Source organism: Dreissena polymorpha, chromosome 13 (assembly GCF_020536995.1).
Source record: "Dreissena polymorpha isolate Duluth1 chromosome 13, UMN_Dpol_1.0, whole genome shotgun sequence".
NCBI lineage: Eukaryota > Metazoa > Mollusca > Bivalvia > Myida > Dreissenidae > Dreissena > Dreissena polymorpha.
The window spans coordinates 50,636,977-50,644,662 of NC_068367.1; positions in this window are offsets into that span (position 1 = coordinate 50,636,977).

The following is a 7,686-nucleotide window of genomic DNA, read 5'->3' on the forward strand; positions in this document are numbered from 1 at the left end:
AAAATAATTAATTAGATTATATTTGGATATGTGCCCATTAGAGGTGCACTACCTTAAAGCAGCAGTGAGTCATTGTGACATATTGGCATAACCATGAGTCAATATGTCATGTTTAGATAAACATGAGCCATTGTTACATATTAACATAACTGTGAGTCATTGTGACACATTAGCACAACAGTGAGTCATTGTTACACATTAATACAACAGTGAGCCATTTTGACATATTAACATAACCGTGAGTCATTGTGACATATTAACATAACTGTGAGTCATTGTGACATATTAACATAACAGTGATTCATTGTGACATATTAACATAACCATGAGTCATTGTGACATACTCATTGTTATGTTTATATGTCACAATGACTGTTATGTTAATATGTCACAATGACTCATGGTTATGTTAATAATTGTGACATATTAACATTACTGTGAGTCATTGTGACATATTAACATAACCGTGAGTTATTGTGACACATTATCACAACAGTGAGTCATTGTGACATATTAATATAACAGTGAGTCGTTGTGACATATTATCATAACCATGAGTAATTGTGACACATTAACACAACAGTATGCCATTGTGATATATTCACATAACTGTGAGTCAATGTGACATATTAACATAACAATAAGTCATTGTGGCACATTAACACAATAGTGAGTCATTGTGAACAATTAATATAACCATGAGTAATTGTGACACATTAAAACAACAGTGAGTCATTGTGACATATTGACATAACCACGAGTCAAAATGTCATGTTTAGATAACCATGAGTCATTGTGACATATTACCATAACCGTGAGTCATTGTGATACATTAGCACAACAGTGAGTCATTGTTACACATTAATACAACAGTGAGCCATTTTGACATATTAACATAACCGTGAGTCATTGTGACATATTAACATAACCCTGAGTTATTGTGACACATTAGCACAACAGTGAGTCATTGTAACACATTAATACAACAGTGAGTCATTGTGACATATTAACATAACCGTGAGTTATTGTGACACATAAGCACAACAGTGAGTCATTGTGATAGGTTATCATAACAGTTCTTCATTGTTACAGATTAACATAGCCGTGAGTCATTGTGACACATTAACACGTCAGTGAGTCATTGTGACATTTTAACATGATTGTGAGTCATTGTGAATCACAACACAACAAATCATGACCAATGGTCGTGGAATGAGTAAACAAAAACACATTTTATCCGACAAGGACTAATGACACCGAGTCGAAAAAACAACCAAAGTTTACTTGTCATTTATTTCTATAACAAAGGTCTTCATTGTTTGTGTGATCATGTAACGTCACCATTAGTATCCAATAAAAAAAGCCCAGGCCACTGTAATACTGCAAAATTAACATTACCACTACAATATTATTCTGACAATGAATACAAACAACTGGTATTAAGTAAGTGTGCAAATGAAAAGCCGATACTTGTAATATGCCCTGCGGCTTGAGCTATGATTGAGCGACGCTGAGCGTTTGCTGAGGAATCGTGATGGAGGCCATTTCTGGCTTACGTATTGGTATTTACCAACCGCGATATGTTGACTATCTGCTGAATGCTTCGTAAGATTAAGATGCGTCGACTACCCCCGGAATGCTCCGTAAGATTAAGATGCATCGACTACCCAGTAATGCTACGTAAGATTAAGATGCGTCGACTACCTCCGGAATGCTACGTAATTTTAAGATGCGTCGACTACCTCCGGATTGCTCCGTAAGATAAAGATGCGTCGACTTCCTTCCGGAATGCTCCGTAAGATTAAGATGCGTCGACTACCTCCGGAATGCTCCGTAATATTAAGATGCGTCGACTACCTCCGGAATGCTCCTTAAGATTAAGATGCGTCGACTTCCCCCGGAATGCTCCGTAAGATTAAGATGCGTCGAATTTCTCCGGAATGCTCCGTAAGATTAAGATGCGTCGACTTCCCCCGGAATGCTCCGTAAGATTAAGATGCGTCGACTTCCTCCTGAAGGCTCCGTAAGATTAAGATGCGTTGACTACCTCCGGAATGCTCCGTAAGATTAAGATGCGTCGACTTTCTCCGGAATGCTCTGTAAGATTAACCCATTTATGCCTAGCGTCTAGAAAAAAGGCCTTGGCAAACATGCTGTTTGCTTAAAGGAATTTCTGTAAGAAATATTCTAAATATAGCAATAAATATACTAGACATCCCTAATTTTGGAAATAAATTGAGCCAATTTAGAAGGATGGGAGAGTCCACTAGGCATAAATGGGTTAAGATGCGTCGACTATCTCCTGAATGCTCCTTAAGATAGATCCATGCAATAAATAAATAGTCTGCTGATCCATAGTGTGCTTGTCACTAGCTTTATGAATGAGAATAAAACAGTTGGATAGGTCGCAACGGTCAATAATAGTTCTCCTGAATAAAATGTTTTAAATGCCACGATAAATATTGATATATTTGTTAAAGTCTGTCATACGACTTAAGTGCTCTTTGGCTGTGCGTCAGGGCCATAATGATTCTCGTGTTTAATATTTATATAGAACATCGAATACTCATAATCACGTAGCTTTTTGAACGTCAAAAAATCGTCTTTTATCCCACTTTTACAGCGAAATCGGTTGATTAAAGCCCCGTTGATTAAATTTCATCTATAATCAACGGCAAGGCTATAATCAATGGCACGAAATGACGTCATCAACTGCCGAACCGGGACTACTTTTTCCCACGCACCTCGTCACCTGTATTTGCCAAGTGCATCAATAATAAAAACAATCTCAAATGTTTGTCAATCTTAATGACCTTAAAACAAAGGAAAGTAGCAAAAAAACGAGTTTTTTGTCATTTATTGTCATTAAAACCTAGTATTAGGTAAATTTAACACTATGCAAATAGGTTCTGTTGTTGTTGCTCCCCTTTGAAGAAGTCAGTTCGAGTTGCTCCCCTTTGACCGTAGAAAACAATCGTCTGGACCAAGAAATCCTGTGTTCATTTACAAGATGTACTCGGATATGCGTCCATCTGATTTTTCTTTAAAGCATCTTTTCTACCTGGCAATACGCACAAATGACACTGCATCCCGGTGATTCTTGCGTCAACAATTGGGTGTCAACAAGTTAGGTCAGATGCTGAAGGCCATGGCAAAAGACGCCGGCTTTCTCAAGCACAAGAGAATAACGAACCACTCAGTTCGCAAATTCCTGGTCCAAAAACTTCGAAATGCAAACATTCCACCCACTGAAACCATGGCCATAACAGGGCACAAAAATGTCCAGTCCATAACCAATTATTCCAACATATCTGTTGAACAGCAGCAAAAGTGTTCATTCTTGCTCAGTCCAGTAAATGTAACAATCCAACAGATTCCTCTTGTTCACCTTCACGCACTGAAACTATGGCCGAAATGCAGCCTATACAACCGATGTCTACCGTCGTACAAGTTGATCTTGATGTTCGCCCCACCCAGTCACTTCACTTGCAAATGTCTTTCTCTAGTTCGAACAACTTTGCCTCACAATTCTTTGGTGCCACTTTCAACATTCAAAATGTTAATGTATATAATTAGCTTAAATCCAACTAATCTTTGTTATTTTGTCACGAAATAACCACATATTATAACAAAGAAGGAAATATTGTGCACCTCGTGATCGACTCGATAGTTTGATATCGAAAGTGAATTGTGTGTGGTGTTAGGCTACGTTGTAAACAAATGTAGTTCCTTGTATATAACAACTTAATGCCATATTGATATCATAAAACTTAAAGATTTGCAATTCAATATGATTAAAAGTGTTATAAATAACGCTCGACACTTTGTTACAGAACGATATTCTGATTAAAAAAATGATTATTTGATCAGCGGTTATTTTTGGAACGCGGAGTAATACACTGACCTTGGTTACACTACAGTCATTATCAAAGTACGACAAACACTCATGAAAACTTATTTTGTTGAAATAAAAATAGTTTACTGAATAAAAAGTGGGATAAATAGAATAATAGGTTAGTGTTGATTATAGATCAGGTTTATCATGCTCGGCACGAAAACGAAAAAGCACTCGCCAAGGCTCGTGCTTTTTGTTTTCTAAGCCTCGCATGATAAACCTGATCTATAATCAACACTAACCTATTATTCTCTATTTATAATACTAGTAACTAGATATGCGCGCATATTCAATCATATTTATTCACATACCAGGATGCATTAGCTGATCTCAAATGTGCATTCAACCAATCTTCCCTATTAGTGGTTATGGTAGCCAGGTGTGAACATTAGCCCTTTCTGTAACCACGAGTGATAACTATTGAATCATACACCAAACACGGATGATTTTCTTTTTATTCTAAGCTTTATTACAAAACATAAGCAAACATACCCAACACATGCTTCGATATCATACGTTTGTATATAATCGTGTCATAAAAATATGTGCTAAACACTGTCATAAATACCGTCAGTTTAAACACTCGTTTTGTTGAATGTGTTTGAGTTCAATGTTAAATCAATGCTCTGAATATTCCACACACTTCATTAATTGTCAGAAAAATAACAGACCCCTGTTACACCTGTGTAATTGATTAAATTGCAATATTCCAGATATTTCCTGCCAGTGAAAACATTGAAATCGAATTTTCTCTCTCTAATGAAATTCTGTATTCCACTGAAAAGCACATCATAATTATGACTTATCAGAAGTACGTTCGAATGGTCTTGATTTAAAATGGTATTTTATGGTGTTCCTTTTTATCTTTTAGTTTACGAAACGTTTTATTGAAAAGATATTCTTTAACGACCATATGGGCTAAAACCATTATCAACAAAGTAATATTTATCATTTATCGTTTTCACTGGATTCTTTAGAAACGTATTGTTTTTAATTGCTATTCACCAATAATTTCTTTCTTTCATTTTTTTTTTATATAAATATTTTTAAATGAATTCATGTCCGCGTAATTACGGATGCAAAATATGAAGACACGTTCATGTGGGATTAACAATCGTTTAGACTTAAGACTTTACTGATTTCCCTAATGCTTTTCAGCGATTAAAGTTCTTGTACAATTTTATATTCAACCTCATTGCGCATGTAATCATTTATCAGTAAACTATGTGGACTTATCAAACGTCATATACTTTGTTCGGCTGAAGGTTCCGTCATATGCTTGAAGCACTTGCTGAAATGAATATTTCAGAAAACGCCACAGAGGCTAGCACTTACGAAAACCAGATACACAAAATGTTCGACGTCTTCAACTTCCTTTCGATGCCGATAGTTGCGTCGTCGATTTTTGGAAATGTGCTTATTATAATAGTGGTTTCTAGGGACAAAATTATCACAACTAGTATACTGTTCGGAATACTTGCTGGAGAAGATTTGTCAGCGACAGTTGTGGTCCGGTCTTAAACATCATTACTTATTTTAGTCTCGCGGCAAATAAATATGTAAATATGTCACCATATTTTTTGAGTTCGTATTTAAAACGAGTATAGGACTGTCATTGTGGACACTAGTTGTCATAACTACAGAGAGATTATTGAGTGTTACAATGCCGTTTAAAGTTAAAGAGTTGGTGACGGTGCGAAAGGTAATGCAGAGATTGCGACGTCTATCGCTGTTGTGGTGGTTCAATAACTGCGACATTACGTCGCAGTCGAAGTCGTGACACTTCAAGATAGAAATTATATGATACCAAAAAGTCGTTCATGGGAGACATTCTTTGTTATTTCTGACTGGGTATGTTTTACAGGTATACCATTTGGCGGCATTTGCTGTCATACTTACAGCGAGTTTAGTTATATGGATTAAGCTTTGCACATCTTTTGGACAGAGACACTCTCAATCCCCCAGGTCCCGTTCAGTGACGACAAATCTTCTAATGGCCAATTTTACATTTCTGTTAACGAAAATTTCTTCCAAGGTTGTCAATTGAATTTTTCATTTCAATTTTGCGAGCCTTTCGTTAAATGTGTTTCAACAGGTCACCATCAGAACTGCAACTGCGTACCTAAGTTACTTTAATCACGCTCTTAACTTTTACGTGTATATTTTGAGTGGTCAGAAATTCCGAGAAGACGTAAAAATACTATTTGGGAACTTAAGAAAGCGTAAAACTTAAAATGATTATATTTCTGAGGTTGAATTATTTTCCTGTTTTGTAAAAAGGCGCAACAATATTATTTTAATTACAGGTTGCGTTGATAACAGATAGGATAGGTATAGCTAGGGGATATAATTTATTTTAGTGTACAGTGATATTATTTAATCAGTCCTCAAACAATATATACAATTCTCACTAAGTATTTATGTTTCATGAAGTATCGTTATCATACTTTGAAGAGAAGCGTTATGAGATTTTCATGACAATACCACGGTCGATCTTTAATTACCGGTTTAAATATATTTGGCCTGGAAAATGGTATAACAATACTAAATAAAGATTATCGTTAATTATTTAGTTATTCAACATTTTTGTAAACGTTCTTCAGTAAAAAAAAGCGTATAACTAACAAAGCGCCGTATGCGAACAAAAGAATTGTAAAGCCTGATTTGACAAGTGGCAACGCTGTAGATGTCTCTCTCAAATGACCCGGGTTTGGATCATAGCGATGGTAACTTATAGATTTGAACATTTAACTTGATTTTATAATATTTAAGATTTTTTTTTCAAAATATACCGGGGCAGAGGTAGTTTATAGCAAATTCATTTCATGATTAAATAAGATTTAAAAAACACCTTAATCGCCGAAGTCTCTTTTCGATATGTCTTTGTACTATATTTTGCTCTTTTAATGAATATGATGTTTGTGTATTGATAATGAGTGAACAGATTTTAATGAAAACATGGACATTTTCTTATTTTTGTAACGCTAGTGTTGTGTTGTTGTTTACATTATTTGATTTGTAATTATTTAAGATTGTTGAAAACGTTGAATTTTTTGTAGTAGATATGTTTAAAGATCAAATTAGCTTTCAAAAACTCAAAAATTGGCACATTTTGATGTTAAATATTGACTATGTACTATAATTTGCTCTTGTTTTATATGTTGTTCGTTTATAGTTCATGAGTGAACCAATATATCATATATATCATTAATAAGAGCGTAGAGGTTCGGGTAATGTTTTTAAAGTAAGTCAAGTGATCTAAAAGAAACTAATGGTTTACTACCTATGTGCTGTTTTAGTGAGTATTTATGTTTCATGAAGTATCGTTATCACACTTGCACACTCGATATTACTATGTACTATATTTTGCTCTTATTTTATCTTATTTTTAAATATGTTGCTAGTGTTGTGTTGTTGTTAACATGATTTAATTTTGTAATTATTTAAGATAGTTCCAAACGTTTTAGTTTTTGTAGTAAATATATTTAATGATCAAATTAGTTTTCAACAACTCGAACATTGTCGAAGGACCTTTTTGATACCAAATATGCACTATGTACTATAACTTGCATGTGTTTTATATGCTTGTTAATGAGTGACCAGCTATTTAAAAAAACGTTAACTTGTGTAATTGTTGTACCGCCATTGTGGAGTTGTTGATTAAGGATAAACTAGGATTATAAGCCATAAAATGTTTATTTTTTACCAGACACCGTGCTCCTAGAAACAAAATATGCCCTTCCGGAGTAACTTAAAAGGTTTTTTTTTTAGTCAGATCAGAAAATCCGTTT